The 26637-nt window shown below is 47.6% G+C and overlaps 1 protein-coding gene across 6 annotated transcripts in view; it reads right to left on the reverse strand.

Moving 5' to 3' along the window:
• Positions 1–26637, reverse strand: part of ERMARD (ER membrane associated RNA degradation) — a 294895-nt gene that overhangs the window by 155241 nt on the left and 113017 nt on the right. The window lies entirely within an intron of this gene.

The following is a 26637-nucleotide window of genomic DNA, read 5'->3' on the forward strand; positions in this document are numbered from 1 at the left end:
TAGGCTGTTCCCAGAGTGCTGTATCAAGGCACCTCAGTGGGAAGTCTGTGGGAAGGAAAAAGTGTGGCAGAAAACGCTGCACAACGAGAAGAGGTGACCGGACCCTGAGGAAGATTGTGGAGAAGGACCGATTCCAGACCTTGGGGGGACCTGCGGAAGCAGTGGACTGAGTCTGGAGTAGAAACATCCAGAGCCACCGTGTACCGGCGTGTGCAGGAAATGGGCTACAGGTGTCACATTCCCCAGGTCAAGCCACTTATGAACCAAAAACAGCGGCAGAAGCGCCTGACCTGGGCTACAGAGAAGCAGCACTGGACTGTTGCTCAGTGGTCCAAAGTACTTTTTTCGGATGAAAGCAAATTTTGCATGTCATTCGGAAATCAAGGTGCCAGAGTCTGGAGGAAGACTGGGGAGAGGGAAATGCCAAAATGCCTGAAGTCCAGTGTCAAGTACCCACAGTCAGTGATGGTCTAGGGTGCCATGTCAGCTGCTGGTGTTGGTCCACTGTGTTTTATCAAGGGCAGGGTCAATGCAGCTAGCTATCAGGAGATTTTGGAGCACTTCATGCTTCCATCTGCTGAAAAGCTTTATGGAGATGAAGATTTCATTTTTCAGCACGACCTGGCACCTGCTCACAGTGCCAAAACCACTGGTAAATGGTTTACTGACCATGGTATTACTGTGCTCAATTGGCCTGCCAACTCTCCTGACCTGAACCCCATAGAGAATCTGTGGGATATTGGGAAGAGAAAGTTGAGAGACGCAAGACCCAACACTCTGGATGAGCTTAAGGCCGCTATCGAAGCATCCTGGGCCTCCATAACACCTCAGCAGTGCCACAGGCTGATTGCCTCCATGCCACGCCGCATTGAAGCAGTCATTTCTGCAAAAGGATTCCCGACCAAGTATTGAGTGCATAACTGAACATAATTATTTGAAGGTTGACTTTTTTTGTATTAAAAAACACTTTTCTTTTATTGGTTGGATGAAATATGCTAATTTTTTTAGATAGGAAATTTGGGTTTTCATGAGCTGTATGCCAAAATCATCAATATTAAAACAATAAAAGGCTTGAACTACTTCAGTTGGAGTGTAATGAATCAAAAATATATGAAAGTCTAATGTTTATCAGTACATTACAGAAAATAATGAACTTTATCACAATATGCTAATTTTTTTAGAAGGACCTGTATAAGATGGTGATTTAACTGTTCAATCTTGTCATTCAACATAAAATGGTGGATTTCTCCCTTGAGTATCTGTACTCTCACTATAAGTTATTTAAGCACTTTATGATCTCTCTGAGAGGTATAGCTGAGGTCTAATAGTTCACTTGCTGAATTTGGTTGCAATTTGCAATATGCAGTTAGCAGTAACTATTTGCAGATTGGTTGAGTATGATCTGGTATGGTTGTATGCAATTTAGATTTCAATATAAAATTTGAATGGTTGCAATTGTTTGTATGGTATTTGTAGTTTACAATTGCTGGAACTGTAAGTAAACACATAGTATACAATTCTAATCACTATATTAACAGTAGGAACAATATATAACTGTTTTAAATACCTATTTTGGCATCTCTGCTTCCATAAAACACAGCTCTTAGTGGAGTGAATGTCTGTTCAGCTTCTCTCTCTGGTAAATTATGATTTCTAGCAGCTCCTGCTAGGGTAATTTCCCACACAGGCTGTCTGTGAGGCTGGCTGTCATTGCCCAGCAACAACAGTTTAACTCTATGCTTTCTGTTGTTACTGCTGTGTCATTGAGCTTACCTCACATCCATATAATAAATCTTAAAGGCATATTATCTTTTCTGCTTCTGTGAACACAATATATAACAGTTATATGACATCTAAACATGAAGTCACTGTAAATAACTCTACTTTTGTCTTTAACACACAAACATAAGAACTGTATTAAGGTTATTGGCAGGTCTAGCTGTATAAACTTATAAGTTATATTAGCAACCTAGGACAGGTCTTAGCTGGCCAGCTACACACAATACTTTTTTTTTTTAATGAAGTACTGCGTTAATGAGGCATGGCATTGAGGCAAACAGCCTGTGGCACTGCTGAGGTATTATGGAAGCCCAGGTAACTCTGATAACAGCCGTCAACTCGTCTGCGTTTTTTGGTCTGGTGCCTCATCCTTCTCTTGAAAAAACATCATAGATTAAAGTTTAGGTCAGGTGGGTTTGATGGCCAATTAAGAGATACCAAGGTTATTAACCACCTCAGCTCCCCTAGCTTAAAACCCCTTAATGACCAGACCACTTTTTACAATTCTGCACTATGCTACAAACCGGATTCCCAAAAAGTTGGGACTCTATACAAATTGTGAATAAAAACTGAATGCAATGATTTGGAGGTGCCAACTTCTAATATTTTATTCAGAATAGAACATAAATCACGGAACAAAAGTTTAAACTGAGAAAATGTACCATTTTAAAGGGAAAAATATGTTGAATCAGAATTTCATGGTGTCAACAAATCCCAAAAAAGTTGGGACAAGGCCATTTTCACCACTGTGTGGCATCTCCCCTTCTTCTTACAACACTCAACAGACGTCTGGGGACCGAGGAGACCAGTTTCTCAAGTTTAGAAATAGGAATGCTCTCCCATTCTTGTCTAATACAGGCCTCTAACTGTTCAATCGTCTTGGGCCTTCTTTGTTGCAACTTCCTCTTTATGATGCGCCAAATGTTCTCTATAGGTGAAAGATCTGGACTGCAGACTGGCCATTTCAGTACCCGGATCCTTCTCCCACGCAGCCATGATGTTGTGATTGATACAGAATGTGGTCTGGCATTATCTTGTTGAAAAATGCAGGGTCTTCCCTGAAAGAGATGACGTCTGAATGGGAGCATATGTTGTTCTAGAACCGGAATATATTTTTCTGCATTGATGGTGCCTTTCCAGACATGCAAGCTCCCCATGCCACACGCACTCATGCAACCCCATACCATCAGAGATGCAGGCTTCTGAACTGAGCATTGATAACAACTTGGGTTGTCCTTGTCCTCTTTGGTCCGGATGACATGGCGTCCCAGATTTCCAAAAAGAACTTTGAATTGTGACTCGTCTGACCACAGAACAGTCTTCCATTTTGCCATACTCCATTTTAAATGACCCCTGGCCCAGTGAAAAACGCCTGAGCTTGTGTATCTTGCTTAGAAATTGCTTCTACTTTGCACTGTAGAGTTTCAGCTGGCAACGGTGGATGGCACGGTGGATTGTGTTCACTGACAATGGTTTCTGGAAGTATTCCTGAGCCCATTCTGTGATTTCTTTTACAGTAGCATTCCTGTTTGTGGTGCAATGTCATTTAAGGGCCAGGAGATCACAGGCATCCAGTATGGTTTTACGGCCTTGACCCTTACGCACAGAGATTGTTCCAGATTCTCTGAATCTTCGGATGATGTTATGCACAGTTGATGATCATAGATGCAAAGTCTTTGAAATTTTTCGCTGGGTAACACCTTTCTGATATTGCTCCACTCAGGGGCGTAGCTAGAACTGACTGGGCCCCACAGCAAATTTTTGTACTGAGCCCCTCCCAAACTTAATGGACGCACTCATACACACACTCGCCACATACATGGACGCACTCATACACGCATTCACCACATACATGGATGCACTCATACACGTACTCACCATATACATGGACGCACTCATACACGTACTCACCATATACATGGACACACTCATACACGCATTCACCACATACATGGACGCACTCATACAGGCACTCACCACATACATGGACGCACTCATACAGGCACTCACCACATACATGGACGCACTAATAAAGGCACTCACAACATACATGGACTCACTCATACAGGCACTCACCACAACATGGATGCACTCATACACTCACCACATACATGGACGCACTCATACAGGCACTCACCATATACATGGACGCACTCATACACGAATTCACCACATACATGGACACACTCATACAGGCACTCACTCATACAGGCACTCACCACATACATGGAGGCACTCATACACTCACCACATACATGGACGCACTCATACAGGAACTCACTACATACATGGACGCACGTATACAGGCACTCACCACATACATGGAGGCACTCATACACTCACCACATACATGGACGCTCTAATACAGGCACTCACTACATACATGGACGCACTCATACAGGCACTCACTACATACATGGATGCACTCATACAGGCACTCACTACATACATGGACGCACTCATACAGGCACTCACCACATACATGGACAGACTCACATACGCACTCACCACATATATGGATATATATATATATATATATATATATATATTGTAGGAGAGTCCCCGGAATAATAATGGACGGACGATACGTGCCACCAGAGGTCCTGGCCTCGGTGGAGTAAGAATCGGATCATTGCGGTTACAGCGGCGAATGCTGCTGGCGCAGCGTGTCCGGGCCGGTTCTTACTGGGATCAGGTAAAGAGTGTGGGGGGGGTGCCTGTTCCCGACGGCCAGCCCAGGTTTTTGGTGGAGCTGGGCCTTTAAAGAACCCAGCCTGCTGATGATGGGGGTGGGGTGTGTCTTGCTGTGCTGGAGATTTCCACAGACAGAGTGAGTGCTGATGAAGGAGAGTCTGGGCGCAGCACACATTGAAGGATAGCCCTGGGACCTGTGGTGCTACAAGCCGAAGGGGCTCTGGCCTGAGGGAGACAAAGGCAGATAGCCTAGAATCCTGCAGAACTGCTGTGGTCTGTCCAAAACAAGGTGACTCAAACCTGCTGTTTATTTTCTATGGAAGGACTTTTGTTCTATGCACTATGTGGATATGCACCTGTGTGGTCTGCACATTGCCTGTTATGCCGTTGGTGTGAATAAAGTCACAGTGTATCACAAAGACTGTCTATGATTGCCTCAATACTGCCGCCGCTACCGTAGCCTACCACGAGCACATCCCCACAATTGGTGGCTTGGAGCGGGCATTCCTGCAGTGAGGCAGGCCTGAGGCAAGAGTTGTGTTGGACTGCATGTCATATATCAGGCCTGCAAGTTTTATGGTTCCTGACAAGATGGAGGAGGCCATTAAGCACCTGATTCAGAGTAATGTACAGCAGCAACAGGCATTGCAGGCTCAGAGGGAAAGTAATGAGCTACAGCAAAAAAGACATGAGGAGGCTATGTGTGCACAGCAGCAAACAAACACTCTCCTAATGCAGCAGCTGGTAGCCATGCAAGAGTCGGTGCGAACATCCCTGCAAGGAGTTTTAACTGCGACAACCCCGACTGTGTCTACCGCCAGGGACAAAGTCTGATCCGCCCTGAGGAAAATGGGTCCGGGAGATGATATAGAGGCATTCCTGATGGTATTCAAAAGAACCGCGGAGCAAGAGAGGCTGCCGTTGGAGCAGTGGGCCAAGGTGGTGGCGCCTTTTCTGGTGGGGGACGCACAAAAGGCCTATTTTGACCTCAGCTGCGATGAGGCCAAGGACTATGAGAGGCTAAAAGCTGAGGTGTTGGCCAGGTTGGGGGTAAACACCTATGTGCGAGCGCACAGGGTGTATCAGTGGGTGTTTGCCGAGTCCCGACCCGCCCGGTCACAAGCCTATGACTTACTTCACCTAGTAAAAAAATGGCTTCACCTAGTAAAAAAATGGCTTCAGCCTGAGATATTGAGCCCTTCTCAGATGGTTGAAAGGGTCGTGGTCGACAGGTTTGTGCGTACCCTCCCGAGAGCCATACAGCGCTGGGTGGGACAAGGCGATCCAGGCAACCTGGAACAACTGGTTAGCCTGGTGGAGAGGTATATGGCCACTCAGGATTTGGGGCGGGACTCAGCAGTACTACCGAAGTCACGTCAGCCCCCGCTGCCGACTCGGGATCCTGAAAAAGGGATCCCACCACATAAGGAGGGGAGTGGATCTCCAGTCCGTGGGAGGAATACCCTGGGGAGGAGGGAGGCTGCGAGGATCAGATGTTGGCATTGTCAGGACTGGGGACATGTGGCATCAAACTGCCCTAGGGCATCCGAACCCATGGACTGCGGGTTCGCTCGCCGGTCCTCTTTTTATGCCCAACCGGTGTATATAGCTGACCCCCTGCTGGCGGCGGACAACCCTCCGGTGTGTGATGTCGTTGTTAATGGACACTCCGTGCAGGCCCTGCTGGACTCTGGGAGCCTGGTAACTCTGGTCCATGAGTCGCTGGTAACGGAAAAACTCCCAGAAAGGCGAACCCTTACCATTGTCTGTATACATGGGGATCGCAGGGAGTATCCCACCACTAAGGTTACCCTGGCAGTGTGTGGAAAGGAGGTACCACATGTCGTCGGGGTGGGGAGACGGCTCCCTTATGCCGCAATATTGGGGAGGGACTTTCCCCTGTTCTGGACTTTGTGGAGGAACGGGTTGCCTACCTATGGGGAAGGAAAATGTCCAGGTCCCGAGCCCGAGGACCCCGAGGCAGGGACCCCAGCTGTAGGGGTCACCGTAGAGGAGGTAGAGTGTAACCCTGACCGGTTTCCACTAGAAGTATTGGCGGGTGAGACAGTAGAAAGTTCGTCCATCCTGGATCTGGAGGTACCCCGAGAAACCTTCGGGACCGCACAGCTCCAGGATTCGACGTTATTGCGGGCTAGAGAAGGTGTGTCGGTGGTTAATGGTGTTGCCCAGCGTCCCGGCGCCGATACCGTATTTCCTCACCTGGCCTATAACCAGGACCTGTTATATAGGGTAGACAAGGTGAGGCAGGAGGTGGTGGAACAACTGGTGGTGCCCCAGCCTTACCAGCGAATGGTCTTGGATTTAGCGCATGCGCATGTGTTGGGTGGTCATCTGGGGGTTAAGAAAACGCTGGAGCGAATTCTACAACGGTTCTATTGGCCTGGGATATATGAGGAAGTCCGGAGATTCTTTCAGTCCTGTCCAGTGTGTCAGCTGACTAGCCCCCAACCTCACTATCGCAGTCCACTGGTACCTATGCCCATTATAGAGGTGCCCTTCAAAAGGATCGCCATGGATCTGGTAGGCCCCATTATTAAGTAAGCCCGAGGTCACCAACACATCCTGGTAGTGTTAGACTATGCCACTCGCTATCCGGAGGCGGTCTCATTGCGCCATACGTCGGCCAAGGTAATAGCTAAAGAGCTCATGAGTATGTTTGCCCAGGTGGGGATACCAAAGGAGATTCTGACGGACCAGGGGACACCCTTTATGTCCAAAATAACAAAGGAATTGTGTAAGCTATTAAATATTAAACACCTGCACACGTCCGTCTACCATCCCCAAACCGATGGGTTAGTAGAACGGTTTAATAAGACCCTGAAGTCCGTGCTAAAAAGAGTCGTGGCTAAGGACGGGAGGGATTGGGACTTACTGTTGCCCTATGTTTTGTTTGCGGTACGGGAGGTGCCCCAGGCGTCCACGGGGTTCTCGCCCTTTGAGTTGTTATATGGGCGACATCCCCGTGGGCTACTGGATATCGCTAAGGAAGCATGGGAGCAACAGCCTACGCCTCATAAAAGTGTGATAGAGCACATAGGAAAAATGCAGGACCGAATAGGGGTCGTGTTGCCGATCGTCCGTGAGCACATGGAAGCGGCACAACTGGCCCAGAGTCGGGTATATAACCGAACCGCCCGGGTAAGGACATTTCACCCGGGGGACCGAGTTCTTGTACTCGTGCCCACGGTCGAGAGTAAATTCTTGGCCCGGTGGCAAGGACCCTATGAAGTTAAGGAGAAGGTGGGCCCAGTTGATTACAGGATATACCAGCCAGGGAGGCGGAAGCCCGAACAGGTATATCATGTGAATCTACTAAAACCTTGGAGAGACAGAGAGAATTTGTTTGCAGACAGCCCGCCCTCTGTCGGGACGTCAGGGAGTTACCCGGGGTCACCAGGTGTTCCGGAGAACGCCGCTGGGGTGACGATAGGGGACGGACTGTCGACCAAACAAGCACAAGAGGTGAAAGAATTTGTTAGTCGGAATAGGGACGTATTCTCTGACCTTCCTGGACGTACCACCTTGATCGAGCATGACATTGTCACCGAGCCCCGGGTGAAAGTCCGCCTAAGACCATACCGAGTACCGGAGGCTCGGCGACAGGCCATTTCGCAGGAGGTAAGATCGATGCTACGTCTAGGGGTCATAGAAGAGTCAAAGTGAGTGGGCTAGCCCGATTGTCCTTATTCCCAAACTGGATGGTTCATTACGGTTCTGTAATGATTTTAGGAAATTGAATGAGGTATCAAAATTTGACGCCTATCGCATGCGTCGGGTAGACGAGTTGATAGAGCGGCTGGGAAAAGCCCGGTATTTTTCGATCCTAGATCTCACGAAGGGCTACTGGCAGGTACCTCTGACGGAGGCGGCAAAGGAGAAGACGGCCTTTGTCACCCCGGAGGGGCTTTTTCGGTATAGGGTGTTGCCTTTTGGGTTGCATGGCGCTCTGGCTATGTTCCAGCGTCTGATGGATGTCGTCCTCAAGCCCCATCACCAGTATACCTCTGCGTATCTGGATAATATAGTCGTGTTTAGCCCAGACTGGGAGGGTCATTTGTCAAAACTTCAGGCAGTGATAGATTCTCTAAGGAAGGCGGGGTTAACTGCCAACCCAAAAAAATGCTCGGTGGGACTAGAGGAAGCTCGCTATTTGGGGTATGTGATTGGACGCGGAGTCATTAGGCCCCAAGTAAATAAAGTTGAAGCAATCCGGAATTGGCCCAGGCCTCGTACGTCCAAGCAAGTACAGTCATTTTTGGGCCTGATTGGGTACTACATGAGGTTCATTCCCCATTTTGCCACCTTGGCAGCCCCGTTAACCGGCCTCTTGAAGGGCAGAAAGTCGGTGATGGTTTGCTGGGGGGAGAAGGAGGAGGAGGCGTTCTCCCGTTTGAAGTCGGCCCTATGTGAGTCCCCAGTTCTGGTGACGCCCGACTTCAAGCGGGAGTTTGTAGTTCAAACAGATGCCTCGGGAGTAGGACTAGGGGCTGTGCTTTCCCAAGAGCTCAACGGGGAAGAGCACCCCGTGGTTTTTCTAAGCCGCAAGCTTACCCCAGCAGAAACCCGGTATAGCATTGTGGAGAGAGAGTGCCTCGCCATCAAGTGGGCACTCGAGTCTCTCAGATATTACCTTCTGGGGAGAAGTTTCCGTCTGGTGACCGACCACTCCCCTCTCCAGTGGATGAGTCGGGCTAAGGAGGGGAGCGCTCGGGTTACCAGGTGGTTCTTGTCCCTCCAGAACTTTAAGTTCACTGTTGAGCACAGGGCCGGCTGCTTACAGGGGAACGCAGATGCCCTGTCCCGGGTACACTGCTGTGCGTGTGTTCACCCCCTCAGGCTTGAACAGTATGTTCAAGCCCTCAGGGGTGAACAAAGGGGGGGGGGATATGTAGGAGAGTCGAACAAAGGGGGGGGGGGGATATGTAGGAGAGTCCCCGGAATAATAATAGACGGACGATACGTGCCACCAGAGGTCCTGGCCTCGGTGGAGTAAGAACCGGATCATTGCGGTTACAGCGGCGAATGCTGCTGGCCCAGCGTGTCCGGGCCGGTTCTTACTGGGATCAGGTAAAGAGTGGGGGGGTGCCTGTTCCTGACGGCCAGCCCAGGTTTTTGGTGGAGCTGGGCCTTTAAAGAACCCAGCCTGCTGATGATGGGGGTGGGGTGTGTCTTGCTGTGCTGGAGATTTCCACAGACAGAGTGAGTGCTGATGAAGGAGAGTCTGGGCGCAGCACACATTGAAGGATAGCCCTGGGACCTGTGGTGCTACAAGCCGAAGGGGCTCTGGCCTGAGGGAGACAAAGGCAGATAGCCTAGAATCCTGCAGAACTGCTGTGGTCTGTCCAAAACAAGGTGACTCAAACCTGCTGTTTATTTTCTATGGAAGGACTTTTGTTCTATGCACTATGTGGATATGCACCTGTGTGGTCTGCACATTGCCTGTTATGCCGTTGGTGTGAATAAAGTCACAGTGTATCACAAAGACTGTCTATGATTGCCTCAATACTGCCGCCACTACCGTAGCCTACCACGAGCACATCCCCACAATATATATATATATATACATATACACACACACACACACACACATTACATACACATGAACTTACAAGTAGTTATACACCTATTTCTACAGACAGACACTATTTCTACAGACAGACACTTACCTTTCCTGTAGACAGCTGATGTCTGGTCCTCACAGGCAGCCTGGAGAAGTAGGTGCCATCACCCCTCTGTGCCATCCAGTGACAGCAGTAGTAGGTTTTAGGCGGGACCAGTCTCCCTCCATAGTCCCACTCTCAGTCCCTCCTCCCCACAGCAGGACAGGTAACAACCCCCCCCCCCCCCCATTTAATAAAACATGAAAAACATGAAAAAAAATTTTTAACAAAATACTAAATATGAGCGGAGGGGGTGGTAGATTAGATATATGATAGATAGATAGATGGAGTCATGCATGCTGATCACTGCAGTCTGCACAGACCTGCTTGTACATACACACCTCATATCTCAGCAGGAGTGTGAACCATAGGAATCTAATAGAGCAGTTTCACGTTACATCATTCCTGTCATGTGACGTCTGCAGGAAGTCGAGCTGCTTTGTGATAGGAGCTTTACAATTCAAGTTAGTAGGCGGGAAATGGTGTGTGCACAGTGATGACAATGCCGGGGACGGGCGGAGGACAGCTGTAGGGCTCACACTGAGTCATTACTAGGTGAGATCATGGCATTGCTGAGGAGTGTAGTGTTGGACCGCCCGCGCCCAGTGTAATTTGAATCAACGTATTTTTCCTTTAAAATGATACATTTACTCGGATTAAACGTTTGATCTGTCATCTATGTTTTATTACAAATAAATTATTGACATTTGCCATCTCCACATCATTGCATTCAGTTTTTATTCACAATTTGTTTAGTGTCCCAACATTTTTGGATTCCGGTTTGTACTTTAACTGTTATTGCTCGATCATATAACTTACCACCCAAATGAATTTTACTTCCTTTTCTTCTCACTAATAGAGCTTTCATTTGGTGGTATTTCATTGCTGCTGACATTTAAACTTTTTTGTTATTAATTGAAATTTACCGATTTTTTTTTTGCAAAAAAAATGCAATTTTTCACTTTCAGTTGTAAAATTTTTCAAATAATACTACATTTCTATGTAAATTTCTCAAAATTTATTGTTCTACATGTCTTTGATTTAAAAAAATGCAATACGTGTATATTTATTGGTTTGCGCAAAAGGTATAGCGTTTACAAACTATGGTACAAAAATGTGAATTTCCGCATTTTGAAGCAGCTCTTACTTTCTGAGCACCTGTCATGTTTCCTGAGGTTCTACAATGCCCAGACAGTAGAAACACCCCACAAATGACCCCATTTCGGAAAGTAGACACCATAAGGTATTCGCTGATGGGCATAGTGAGTTCATAGAAATTTTTATTTTTTGTCACAAGTTAGCGGAAAATTATGATTTTTTTTTTCTTACAAAGTCTCATATTCCACTAACTTGTGACAAAAAATAAAAACTTCCATGAACTCACTATGCCCATCACAAAATACCTTGGGGTGTCTTTTTTCCAAAATGGGGCCCTAATGTGTGAGAAGTAGTTTTAAATCCAAATGTGTAAAAAATGCCCTGTGAAATCCTAAAGGTGCTCTTTAGAATTTGGGCCCCTTTGCCCACCTAGCCTGCAAAAAAGTGTCACACATGTGGTATCGCCGTACTCAGAAGAAGTAGGGCAATGTTTTTTGGGGTGTATTTTTACATATACCCATGCTGAGTGGGAGAAATATCTCTCTAAAAGTCAACTTTTCCAATTTTTTTATACAAAGTTGTAATTTTAGAGAGATATTTCTCTCACCCAGCATGGGTATATGTAAAAAAGACACCCCAAAACACATTGCCCAACTTCTCCTGTGTACGGCGATACCACATGTGTGACACTTTTTTGCAGCCTAGGTGGGCAAAGGGGCCCACATTCTAAAGAGCACCTTTAGGATTTCACATGGCATTTTATACACATTTGGATTTTTAAAAACTTCTCATGCATTAGGGCCCCTAAAATGCCAGGGAAGTATAAATACCCCACAAGTGACCCAATTTTGGAAAGAAGACACCCTAAGGTATTCGCTGATGGGCATAGTGAGTTCATAGAAGTTTTTATTTTTTGTCACAAGTTAGCGGAAAATGATTTTTTTTATTATTATTATTTTTTCTTACAAAGTCTCATATTTCACTAACTTGTGACAAAAAATAAAAACTTCCATGAACTCACTATGCCCATCACAAAATACTTTGGGGTGTCTTATTTCCAAAATGGGGTCACTTGTGGGGTATTTATACTGCCCTGGAATTTTAGGGGCCCTAATGCGTGAGAAGTAGTTTGAAATCCAAATGTTTAAAAAATGCCCTGTGAAATCCTAAAGGCGCTCTTTAGAATTTGGGCCCCTTTGCCCACCTACGCTGCAAAAAAGTGTAACACATGTGGTATCGCCGTAATCAGAAGAAGTAGGGCAATGTGTTTTGGGGAGTATTATTACATAGACCCATGCTGGGTGAGAGAAATATCTCTCTAAATGTCAACTTTTCCCTTTTTCCATATACAAAGTTGTCATTTTAGAGAGATATTTCTCTCACCCAGCATGGGTATATGTAAAAAGACACCCCAAAACACATTGCCCAACTTCTCCTGAGTACGGCGATACCACATGCGTGACACTTTTTTGCAGCTTAGGTGCGCAAAGGGGTCCAAATTCCTTTTAAGAGGGCATTTTTAGACATTTGGATTCCAGACTTCTTCTCACGATTTAGGGGCCCCTAAAATGCCAGGGCAGTATAAATACCCCACATGTGACCCCATTTTGGAAAGAAGACACCCCAAGGTATTCCATGAGGGGAATGGTGAGTTCCCTTTCCGCTAACTTAGGACAAAAAGTATGCCCCTCAGCGAATACCTTGGGGTGTCTTCTTTCCAAAATGGGGTCATTTGTGGGCTGTTTGTACTGCCCTGGCATTTGAGGGTCTCCGCAATCATTACATGTATGGCCAGCATTAGGAGTTTCTGCTATTCTCCTTGTATTGAGCATACGGGTAATGATATTAAAAAAAAATTCCGTTCAGCCTCTGGGCGGAAAGAAAAAATGAACAGCACAGATTTCTTTATTCGCATCGATCAATGTGGATGAAAAAATCTCTGCCCAAAAAAAAAAAAAAAAAAAAAAGGAGAGGAAAGGCGTCTGCTAGGACATAGGCGCTCCGCCCAACATCCAAACCCACTCAGCTCGTATGCCCTGGCAAACCCGATTTCTCCATTCGCATCAATCGATGTGGATGAATAAATCATTGCCGGGATTTTTTTATTTATTTACAAAGTGTTTGCCAAAGCATATGAACACCGCCCCTCAGCTCATAAGCCTCGGCAAACATATCTTTTTTACTGCAGAGGAGAAATCTAGTCTTACAGCGCTGCATACACCGACTTTTGTGTAATCTGACAGCAGCGCAATGCTTCTGTCAGAATGCACATCATTGTTGCAGCTGGTTCATCGGTTGGTCCACCTAGAAGGTTAAAAAAAAAAAAAAAAAAAAAACTGGCCGAAACGCTATAAATTTATTAACATTAACTTTATATAACATTTGAACAGAACATTAACTTTTATAAGCGTTATTGAACTTTTTGCTTACCGGTGATTTTTTTTTTTTTGTTTTGCTTTTTTTACCCAGAGATGTGGCAAAGTACATTATGCACTTTGTCCCAGGTGAAAGGAGAGGTTTGCAGCAGCTGTGAGTGAAAGGGCCCTAAGAGCCCTGTGTGCCTGTCCTGTAAGATGCAATCCCTATGCTAATAGTGTACCTTTGTGTGGTACTTCCGGAAACACTCCCCTAAGCATAGGGCAGGGTGGTCAGGGCAGTCAGGACAGAAATAGCGGGTGTCACACCTTATTCCACTCCTGCTACAGACAAATTTTTTTCAGGGTGGCGCTTGGGGAAATGTTGCTCGTGTAGACGGCTCACTACACTGGTGGATGGGGCCACAGAAACTCCTGGATACAGGAGGTTCTCGATGATCTCTTCCTGAAATCTGAGGAAGGATCTTGTTCTCCCAGCCTTACTGTAGAGAACAAAACTATTATACAGTGCCAATTGGATTAAATATACAGACACCTTCTTATACCAGCGTCTGGTCGTGCGGGAAAGTAAATAGGGAGCCAACATCTGGTCATTGAAGTCCACCCCTCCCATGAGCGAACTATAGTTGTGGACACAGAGGGGCTTTTCAATGACTCCAGTTGCTCGTTCAATTTTGATTGTCGTGTCTGCGTGCATGGAGGAGAGCATGCAAACGTCACACTTGTCTCTCCATTTCACCGCGAGCAGTTCTTCGTTACACAAGACAGCCCTCTCCCCCCTTGCAAGATGGGTGGTAACGAGCCGTTGGGGGAACCCCCTGCGACTAGGTCGCGCGGTGCCACAGCAGCCAATCTGTTCTAAAAACAAATGCCTGAAGAGGGGCACACTTGTGTAAAAATTGTCCACATAAAGATGGTACCCCTTGCCAAATAAGGGTGACACCAAGTCCCAGACTGTCTTCCCACTGCTCCCCAGGTAGTCAGGGGAACCGACCGGCTACAGGGTCTGATCTTTACCCTCATAGACTCGAAATCTGTGCGTATAGCCTGTTGCCCTTTCACAGAGCTTATACAATTTGACCCCATACCGGGCGCGCTTGCTTGGGATGTATTGTTTGAAGCCAAGGCGCCTGGTAAAATGTATAAGGGACTCGTCTATGCAGATGTTTTGCTCAGGGGTATACAAATCTGCAAATTTGGTGTTAAGGTGGTCTATGAGGGGCCGAATTTTGTGGAGCCGGTCAAAAGCTGGGTGGCCTCTGGGACGAGAGGTGCTGTTGTCACTAAAGTGCAGGAAACGCAGGATGGTCTCAAATCGTGTCCTGGACATGGCAGCAGAGAACATGGGCATGTGATGAATTGGGTTCGTGGACCAATATGACCACAATTCATGCTTTTTCTGTCAGGCCCATGTTGAGGAGAAGGACCAGAAAAGTTTTAAATTCGGAAACTTGGACTGGTTTCCACTGGAAATACTGGGCATAAAAGCTTCCCGTGTTGGCAGCTATAAATTGAGTGGCATACCGATTTATTTCTGCCACGACTAAGTCCAAGAGCTCCGCAGTAAAGAACAGCTCAAAAAACCCCAGTGCCAATCTGAGCTGTTTCAACTCGAACTCCAGACTGGGCGGTGAAAGGGGTAAACTACTGGTGCGGCTGAAGTTGGGGGCTGCCAATCAGGGTTTGCCAGCGCTGTGCCGGCATACATACATAATTCCTCTGGGTAGCCATCTTATATGCTTCTGGCCTATGTAAAAAAAAACTGTGAACTCTCATCTTCCTGAAGCCTGGGTCACCTATGATATAGATGGACACTTTTATTACCACTACTCTGTGAGGCCAGCTATAAAAGGTCATAAAGGCTATACCAGGCCCAGCTCATCCTGTCCTTTAAGATAAAGATCAGCTCGCTGTCAAGCCTGGCTGGAGCGTGACGTCATTAATTTCCAGGTCTGGTTTGAGGAGAGCTAATAGCCCCTTAATTAGCTCTGGGCATAAAACCAGTCCACTTTCATATTTAATTTATGAATCAACTTATGCCCTTTCTGACACCAGATCCAGGCTCTACAGAGTATTGTGGTTAATTGGGTATCAAATATGACCAGAGGATGTGATTCTGTAACTGACCTATGGGTGGTAGAAGAACTACAGGTCCCAGCATTACCGTGTGTGGTCTCATTCTGTATGTAAATAAATAAGGATCGCAAATATGTATTCTGTATAAAAATATTCCGATGTATCAGGGAGATACGGGCTTAAGTATAATCTTCATTGTAGGAACTGAACTTTGATGGGGTCATAAAACACTTGGAGGCCAGGCCAATCCCTAGGCTTCACAGTCACTCTGATGCCATTGGCTGACAGGAGTAAGTCTCCTGCCCATGGGAGAGTTCATAAAAATCTGTGCACAAGGACAGAGAAGAGAGACCCATGGAACATCACCAGACACTTAATTGGACATTGACGGCATATCCCTGTATCAGAACTTTGAGGGTCTCCCCTGATACATACTGAACTGGATTTGCAAGGATTCAAAAAGGACATATGAACGACCATCTGAAACCCTCCAGAGAAACGAAGTATTATTTCATCTTTTTCCTTTTCATTTGAACTGTCGTGATTATTTATATTGTTATTATTATTCTGTAGATTTATAGTCATTTTCATTAGATTTGCATGCACTGCTTTTTACCTCTTATTAAAGATTATAAAATCTAAATGGCCAAGTCTTCCATATTCTAAGCTGCTGAACAACGTACCTTGCCTTTGAAGAGACGTTACCAGGTAGTTAGTTAAATTGCATTTAGGAATTGTAGCTGGGGGTGATTGACTGCGGTTGGTCAGTAAGTGATATCCGGTTCATCCACTGATCAGTGTGATAGTGAATGACCCGGATAGTCAGCTCGTGGACCGGGAACCCACGTGGTGGCAGTTACCGAAGTGTAGTGGGGGGTGTTCGCTGGATGGTAATACCCCGGTCACGTGAGGTCTCTGTGTGTGCGCAGACTCCGTCACAGACCACTACGTCACAGCTGTGGTATCCGGAGCGATCGGATCCATAGTTCGTGACATTTTCTGGTGGCAGCTTACGGGATTCTGTATGCTTAGAATATTAGTGCATGAAGTTATGTCCATAACTCTGTACTAAAGGATTGAAAAATTCTGGAAGACGAAGCACAGTGCATTAGTTTTGATAGAATAATAATTCACGACAGTACCCTCCCCTCTCTCTTGTTTTCTGTCCTATCTTTTATTTGGCAATAATGTCCGAATGCGTGAATTATGACTTCCTGAGCGTGGCTGATACCACAGCTCTGTGTGAGCACAAAGGCATCCAAGTATATGGGAAAAATAAGACTGTCCTTATCCAGGAGTTATGTGCACGGAGGAGTCATCCCTGCAGGATTCAGAGAATGGAGGACACTCAGGGGCCCCTGAGCCAGGTGACCCCTTCCAGAATGAGGATGATGAACTGGGAGGAGGACAGCTTGCTGGGGCTTGCAGTCCTCTAGCTGGACATAACTCTGTTTCTATGCCATCCCAAAATTGTCTGGACCAGCTAATGCTCAGTAACCCAGACTTATATTTTCGGCTGCTGGAGGCACGTCGGGCAGAGCGCCAGGCTGAGCGCGAGGCTGCAGAACGGGAAGCTGTCCGCAGGCATGAACTGGACATGGTCCGAGTACAGCTTCAGGGGTCCGACCGGCATGCTACATCCACAGGCCCATCCCTGATGGTCAAGCCAAAACTGCCTGTGATGGAGTCTGAGAACTGTGACATTGATCTTTTCCTGCATGCTTTTGAAACCTCATGCCAGCAGTACCAGGTACCAGAGCCGCAGTGGGCAGGACATCTAATGTCCGCATTGAAGGGCAAATCTATGGAGGCCCTGGTCGGACTACCATTAGCAGAGCGTACCAGTTACGCGGTCATCAAAAAGGCTATTCTGGTCAAGTACCAGCTGACTCAAGAGACTTACCGTTTACGTTTCCGGTCCCTGCGGAGAGGGCCCGGAGATACTTTTATGGACCATCTGGGCAAGTTGCAGACCACCTTCCAATAGTGGTCTGATCCCCTCACAGAGGACACCAAGCAGTCCCTGGCGGATCTGATGGTCCGAGAACAGTTGGTCTCCAATTGCCCCACGGATGTGCAAAAATATGTATGTGAGCACAAGCCGAAGAGTGCGCGAGAGGCGGCCGAGCTAGCCGATGAATACGTCGCCATGCCCAGCACTCAGGCATTCAAAGACACTCTGTCCCGTCTAGGAGGAACCTCTTCATCTGCTTCTTCCTCCCGGCCAGCTTTGTTGATTCCTGTCCAGCGACCCTTTCACAGGCCTGCACAAAGACCTGAAGGAGTCAAGCCAGCACCGACAGACGTGCGCAAGTGCTATGCGTGCGGCAAGCCAGGACACCTCAGCCACTCGTGCCCGGAGAAGAAGACAGCACCCCCTGGCAAGCTTGCCCGCAACACATCATCTGTGCTGTTGGTGAATGGAGCTGCAAGACACACTGCCTACAACCTACAGTCGGTTACTGTGGGCAACCGGTGCACCACAGGCTTCCTCGATACAGGAGCCAAAGTCACACTAGTTCGGCCTGAACTAGTGGATGACGTAGACCTTATTCTCGGCAAAAGCCTCACCATCCCGGGAGTTGGGGGGGTGAGCCCTAATGTTCCCCTAGCTCGTGTTTTCCTTGATTGGGGGGCTGGGAGTGGAGTAAGGGAGGTGGGAGTCTCTGCGGAGATCCCCACAAATGTTTTATTAGACACTGACCTAGGACGATTGGTCTCGTGCTACATGCCCCCTGGAAGCACACAGGACTCACCCGTCCCTATGGAGGTCCCTGGACATACCGAGGTGCTGTGCAAGGATGTTTGCGTAACATCAGATAACCTTGGGGATGGACCGCGGGAGGTGGGAGGTAGGGTGTGTGGGAGCAGTTCTCCTACGACAGGAGATGTAGAGGGGATGGCGGGTGTATGTACACAGGTAGCGGACATGTGTTTAACTGATTCAAGTTGTGCAAATGTTAAATGTGATGAAATTGTGCCTGTGTTGCCCGTCACTGGCAGGGCTGCAAAATCCGCAGCGGAACGCTCCATTGGGGAAGAGCAAGTGGAAGTGTCCCCTTCCACCGCTTCGAACCCTGTGGACTTAACCGCGTCAGAGCCTCCGCCACTGTCCCTGTTCGCCACAGGACAGCTGGCTGGGACTTGTAGTGCCGTCTTTGAGCAGGCCCTGCGAGATGACCCTACCTTGGAGCAGCTAAGAGGGTTAGCTGCCAGCCCTCCCACTGAGGGAGACAAACACCGAGTGTGTTGGGACAATGGGAAACTGTATAAGGAGGACATCTCCCACAGTGACAGTAGGGTGGGGCCACTCAAGAGGCAGCTCATTGTACCTGTGCAGTTCAGGGAACAAATCCTGCAAGTGGCTCATGAGATCCCCTTAGCTGGTCACCTGGGAATAACCAAAACAAAGTCCCGGGTGATGCATAATTTTTTCTGGCCTGGCCTCGGGGCAGATGTCGCCTGTCAGCGAGTTGGCAAAGCAGGAGACCGTCACCGAGCTCCATTGAATCCCTTACCAATAATTTATGAACCCTTCAGGAAGGTGGCCGTGGACATCATTGGTCCACTGGTCTTCCCCAGCAGTTCGGGTAAACGGTTCATATTATCCCTGGTGGATTACGCGACGCGCTACCCGGAAGCAGTGGCATTATCCATTAGGGCGGACAAGGTTGCAGACGCCCTGCTGGGGATCTTCACGAGAGTGGGGTTCCCAACTGAGCTTCTCAGCGACCAAGGACCTCAGTTCATGTCTGAACTAATGCAGGGGCTCTGTAGGAAAATACAGGTGAACCATATCGTAGCCAGCCTTTACCACCCACAAACAAACGGCCTCTGTGAGCTCTTCAACGGGACGTTGAAGCAGATGCTGAAGACGTTTGAGGACGCACAAGGGAAGGACTGGGAACGATATCTACCTCACCTGCTATTTGCCTACAGAAGACGTTTCACGTCAACATGCTCAAGGAGCATCACGAGAGAACGCCACATGTTATGCCGGTTTGCAGCCTGCCCGAAAGGGAGGAGGCCGACCCCCTACTAGATCTGCTAGCTGACACTCGAGAGTTGGAGGTGGACTTAACCCTCAACCCTCAACTCTCGTCCCAGCAGAGATCTCAGCTCTTAGAAGTGTTGACGGCTCACCATGACACTTTTACAGGGAAACCCGGGAGAACACACCTTGCAGTCCATCATGTGGACACAGGTACACATGCTCCCACAAAGCAGTCCGCCTAACGTGTCTCAATGGAGGTCCAGGCAGACCTCAGGAGGGAGATCGAGGAGATGAAGCAGCTCGGGGTCATTCAGAAATCCCACAGCGCTTGGGCCTCACCGGTGGTTCTGGTCCCGAAGAAAGATCAGACAACCAGGTTCTGTGTGGATTATCAGAAACTGAATGCCATCACAACCTCGGATGCTTACCCCATGCCCAGGATTGATGAACTGTTAGATAAGTTGGCAGGAGCCAGCTACCTGACAATCATGGACCTGAGCAGGGGGTATTGGCAGATTCCCCTGACCTCGGAGGCTCAGGAGAAGTCAGCCTTCATCACCCCTTTCGACTTATACAAATTTACTGTAATGCCGTTTGGGATGAAGAATGCGCCAGCCACCTTTCAAAGGCTTGTGAATGACTTGCTGGAAGGACTAGAAGAATGTGCTTTCGCCTATTTAGACGACATTGCCGTGTTTAGCCCCACGTCGTAGGAGCACCTGGTGCACCTGTCGCAAGTACTGGACAAACTTGCTGCGGCTGGACTAACTGTTAAGCCTAGCAAGTGCCAGCTGGGCATGAATGAGGTCACTTACTTAGGCCACAGAGTAGGAGGAGGCACACTGAGGCCTGAAATAGAGAAGGTGGAAGCCATTACGAGATGGCCAACACCTCTCACCAAGAAACAGGTCATGTCTTTCTTGGGAACGGCCGGGTACTATAGGAAGTTCATCCCGAACTATAGCACCCTGGCCAAGCCTCTGACAGACTTGACCATGAAGCTGCCCAGGATGGTGTCATGGACGCCGGAATGCGAGCAAGGCTTCCAGGCCCTGAAGGATGCACTAGCCAGTGCTCCTGTGCTTCAGGCCCCAGATTTCACTCGGAAGTTTGTGGTTCACACGAGTATTGTGGCCTTTGGTCTGGGTGCAGTCACAGAGTATTGTGGCCTTTGGTCTGGGTGCAGTCTTGAGTCAGGTGAACCAGGCCGGGGAGGAACATCCTGTACTATACCTGAGCCGTAAGTTATTGGCCAGGGAGACCAGCTACTCCACAATAGAGAAGGAGTGTTTAGCTATTGTGTGGTCCCTGCAAAAGCTACAACACTACCTGTATGGACGCAGTTTCACAGTGATCACCGATCAAAATCCCCTCAGCTGGTTGGCACGTCTCGCAGGAGACAATGCGAAACTGCTGAGATGGAGCCTGATTTTGCAGCAGTACAACTTTACGGTGCAGCACAGAAAAGGTAGTTTACATGGAAATGCCGACGGGTTGTCGCGGCAGGGAGAATCGGCCGGAGACGGCTGTGTTGCTGTGGAATAGGATTGTGGCCATTTCACCAGGCAACCTTTTAAAAGAGGGAGGTGTGCCGGCATACATACACAATTCCTCTGGGTAGCCATCTTATATGCTTCTGGCCTATGTAAAAAAAAACTGTGAACTCTCATCTTCCTGAAGCCTGGGTCACCTATGATATAGATGGACACTTTTATTACCACTACTCTGTGAGGCCGGCTATAAAAGGTCATAAAGGCTATACCAGGCCCAGCTCATCCTGTCCTTTAAGATAAAGATCAGCTCGCTGTCAAGCCTGGCTGGAGCGTGACGTCATTAATTTCCAGGTCTGGTTTGAGGAGAGCTAATAGCCCCTTAATTAGCTCTGGGCATAAAACCAGTCCACTTTCATATTTCATTTATGAATCAACTTATGCCCTTTCTGACACCAGATCCAGGCTCTACAGAGTATTGTGGTTAATTGGGTATCAAATATGACCAGAGGATGCGATTCTGTAACTGACCTATGGGTGGTAGAAGAACTACAGGTCCCAGCATTACCGTGTGTGGTCTCATTCTGTATGTAAATAAATAAGGATCGCAAATATGTATTCTGTATAAAAATATGCCGATGTATCAGGGAGATACGGGCTTAAGTATAATCTTCATTGTAGGAACTGAACTTTGATGGGGTCATAAAACACTTGGAGGCCAATCCCTAGGCTTCACAGTCACTCTGATGCCATTGGCTGACAGGAGTAAGTCTCCTGCCCATGGGAGAGTTCATAAAAATCTGTGCACAAGGACAGAGAAGAGAGACCCATGGAACATCACCAGACACTTAATTGGACATTGACGGCATATCCCTGTATCAGAAGAACTTTGAGGGTCTCCCCTGATGCATACTGAACTGGATTTGCAAGGATTCAAAAAGGTCATATGAACGACCATCTGAAACCCTCCAGAGAAACTAAGTATTCTTTCATCTTTTTCCCTTTCATTTGAACTGTCGTGATTTTTTATATTGTTATTATTATTCTGTAGATTTATAGTCATTTTCATTAGATTTGTATGCACTGCTTTTTACCTCTTACTAAAGATTATAAAATCTAAATGGCCAAGTCTTTCATATTCTAAGCTGCTGAACAACGTACCTTGCCTTTGAAGAGACGTTACCAGGTAGTTAGTTAAATTGCATTTAGGAATTGTAGCTGGGGGTGATTGACTGCGGTTGGTCAGTAAGTGATATCCGGTTCATCCACTGATCTGTGTGATAGTAAATGACCCGGATAGTCGGCTCGTGGACCGGGAACCCACGTGGTGTCAGTTACCGAAGTGTAGTGGGGGGGGGGGGGTTAGCCTGGATGGTAATACCCCGGTCACGTGAGGTCTCTGTGTGTGCGCAGACTCCGTCACAGACCACTACGTCACAGCTGTGGGATCTGGAGCGATCGGATCCATAGTTCGTGACAAGCACCTCAGGGACTCTACGGCCTGTGCAGTGGCTGCGAAAGGGGGAACTGATGCACGTGCCACCATACCAGCTTCAACTGCCCTTCTGGTGCTCGCCACTTCACCATGTTCTACGGCAGTGCTGGTACTAGGTCCAGGATGGGCTGCGCTGCTGGTGTATGCCTCACCACGTAATCCGACAGTGCCAGCCCCAGTCTGCTGCCCTTGAAGCGGATCCTGCGCAACCTGTGGTCTAGCAACACGGGGCCGGGTATGCCTGGTGGTACCAGGGACTTCAACCTCATCGTCCGAACTTTGGGTCAGACTGCCACTGCTTTCTACAGGTTCGGATTCTGACCCACTGGATTCATCAGATCAGTGTTCCCATTCCTCATCCGACTGGGTCAGAAGCCTGTAGGCCTCTTCAGAAGAATACCCCTTACTTGCCATTTGGTCAACTAAATTTAGGGGGTATTCCCTGAGACTACCCAAGAAAAAAAGCAAGCCTGTCTTACAAATGGGAAGCTAGCGAAGTACCGGAAGCCGCTGCGATTGATAAAAAATATCAAAACTGATTTTTTTTTTTTTCGCGCTTGTGTAGTGATAAAAAAAATATATATTTTTTTTGTCACTGCGGCGGTGCGGGCGTGGGTGAACGCATGTGTGGCCTACCGATCAGGCCTGATCGGGCAAACACTGCGTTTTGGGTGGAGGGCGAACTAAGGTGACACTAATACTATTATAGATCTGACTGTGATCAGTTCTGATCACTTACAGATACTATAAAAGTACCAATGCTGATTAGCGATACTATACTTACAGATACTATAAAAGTACCAATGCTAATCAGCGAATCAGTGACTGCGGTGCGGTGGGCTGGGCGCTAACTGACGCCAACTACCTAACAAAGGGGCCTAAACTATCCTAAAACCTAACCGTCAATACTAGTGGAAAAAAAGGTGACAGTTTACACTGATCACTTTTTTCCCTTTCACTAATGATTGACAGGGGTGATCAAGGGGTTAATTGGGGTGATGGGGGGTGATCTGGGGGCTAAGTGTAGTTTTTGGTGTACTCACTGATGTGAGTGTGCTCCTCTGCTGGGACCAACCGACGAAAAGGACCAGCAGAGGAGCTCAGAAGCCATTTAACAGCTTATATTTATAAATATAAGGTGTTAAATGGCTTCTGATTCGATTTTTTAAAGTCACCAACCTGCCCGAGCTTATCATTGGCTGGCAGGCTGGTGACGAACTTCTGATGTAACGATTTCCAGCCCACACTGTGCATGTGCGGGCCTGCTCTGCCCGATATCTCGCGTCTCGCGAGAAGACGCATTGTCGCGTCTAGGAGGAATAACAGGGCCACCGCCAGGACGCAATCCTGCGTGCGGCGGTCCTGAGCTGGTTAAATAATATAAAAACTAATTAGGAACCGCCAAACCACCCTCTCTTACTGGGAGCTGAAGCACTTCTTTTTTTAACCTAGGGATAGCACCTTTCCAAATAAATTCCCCCATTAAACGATCCAATAATCTAAAAATCTTCTGCGACAATCTTAATGGAGTATTTTGTAAGGCAAAGTATTTTTGGAAGAAAAATAATTTTTATTAAGTTTACCCGACCCTGAATTGAAAGTGGTAATCTTTTCCAGATATGTATTTTAAGAATACAACAGTATAGATGATTATTAGAGACCACCTGAATCAAACAGAAATTATAGGGTACGTGATCAATTATTAAAACTTAACGTTTAATATAGTAGACATAGAAAATTGGCCCCACGATAATTGGATACAATAAATACAGAGAAGGAAGCAATGCGGGAGGTTAACCACGTCGGTAATAATGGTACTAGCAACCAAAACACATTAATGAAACAAGGGGTGCTCGGCGGCACCAAAAGGTAACCATGTGGTCCTACCGCTCTGATGAGATGCTCCTTGGTACAACAAATGCCTAGCCGGAGTTAATAGATGTGCACACCGATGCTAAAGGCAGTTGTGAAACACAGGGTTAAGGGTGCTAGGTTTGCTGGCCCTAGTAATGCCCTAGAGACCAACAATGACCTAAGTGACCTGACCACGGATCCCCGTGACCAGTCACACGCAGGAACCTAACCCTGGAATTTGTGCGCCCTAGAAAGTCCTCGCCTACCTGATCCCCTAAGTTGGGTATGGGACTCTACAGCTATAGTTTTTTTCTTTCTGTAAGGAGCTAGAACCTGGGGAGTTTCGGACCAGAAATTTATTTAAACCCTGTTGTTTGAACCCAGGCTCTACCCCTGTTACTGACCTCCTACTGGTACCACCTGTAGGGCCACGCTGTTCCTCCTTTTTCTTGGGGGCATTTTTAGACTAAATCTTATCTCCTTTTCCCAGTACTCCTTCCTGCTCTTCCCTCCTTCTCACTACCTCCTCCAATATCTATTCCCTTTTTTTCGTTCTCTCCCTCCTATCCTCCTCTCACTTCACCTGGCACTATCTCGACCATCCCCAACCGTTCTCCGGTAAGTACAGATGTAAAATTGGGCCTTTTAACATATAATAATCTTTAAAGTTTACAATATAATAACACATTATAACAAACAATCCACTTAATCCCAGCCGTTAAAAAAGCAGCCGGGCTATAAACGCTTTCCTAGTGTCCCAAGATATCAGATACATTAACTCCGAGAAAACAATGTCCAACGGTCCAAGCTCATTTGGTCAATCAGGTGGAGTTCCACAAAACAAGTACCAACCTTGTACCATTAATGAGGAGGGTAAACTACCTTAATCAGGTTAATCCCTGGTTAGTCCGTGAGAGTTTAGAGGTGTTAGAGGGGGTTAGTCTCATAGAAGGTCCTGTGGAAGATTTTTCCTCAAGAGGCTAGATTCAAGGTCTAGGTCAACATTGCAATAGGGGTAAAAATACAACGATTGCTTTACTCTGTAGTTGTAGTCCACAACCGTCCAATTATCTTCACCCCCACCCCCTTTTTTTCCCTCCTAATCTCTTATCTCACTCGTTAGTTTCTCCTTCCCCCCAAAGGACGCCCAAAAGGACACATAGAGGTACTTCAGAGTGTTAAAGTGATAGATAACGGCCTCCAATTTCACACTCCAACTTTGCAACCCTTCTCTTTTCTCCCTTTTTTTCCCTCTCCCTCACCCTCTCCTCCACTTCTTCTTTCAACCCCTTTAACAATATCCCTGGATTTATTATAAAGTGGGGGACATCCAAGCAATCTTCAGTCAGTGGATTCCACTCTGGGTGGCCACTCCTCACTAACAGCACCCCACAATGCTGTTAAAGTAGGAATTCAGCCCCTCACAATTAAAACCTTCCAGGGACCATCCAAGGAGGGGGGGACAAACAGCCTCCTCTGGTCCTCAACTCCTGCGGACCAGCGACTCGCCACCCCAGGAACGACCGCCACATCGATATGCACAACGGACCCCTCAGACCTGTAGACCAGCAAAAGTCAGCGTCCAGCTGACCGCTTCATCCTCAGTGTCCGCGGAAGGCACCTCGAAGCAGGAGCAGGGGTGCAGGGGCACAAAGCAGCATCTGGTTTAGGGGCAGACAGGCAGACGGAACCGGCCGGGCGGCATCTAGATCCCCGGCATCCCCAGGCAAGCGCCTCAAACAGCCACAGGCAGACGGGCCGGGTAGCCAACGAGCGGCGGGGGAGAGGGGGCGGGGCCTAGAGTATTTTGTAAGACGCTCCCATGCTCCCTCCGCACCTGTGGCCAAGACGTGATGTTTCGCCCTCCTGGGAGTGGGTATTGGTGCCAAATCCTGCAGCATCCCCATAAAGCTTTTCAGCAGAGGGAAGCATGAAGTGCTCTAAAATTTCCTGGTAGACAGCTGCACTGACCTTGGACTTGATATAACACAGTGGACCAACACCAGCAGATGACATGGCTTCCCAAACCAGCACTGACTGTGTAAACTTCACGCTGGACCTCAACCAACTTGGACTGTGTGCCTCTCCACTCTTCCTCCAG

The sequence above is a fragment of the Bufo gargarizans genome, chromosome 4 (genome assembly GCF_014858855.1).
Source record: "Bufo gargarizans isolate SCDJY-AF-19 chromosome 4, ASM1485885v1, whole genome shotgun sequence".
Taxonomy (NCBI): Eukaryota; Metazoa; Chordata; class Amphibia; order Anura; family Bufonidae; genus Bufo; species Bufo gargarizans.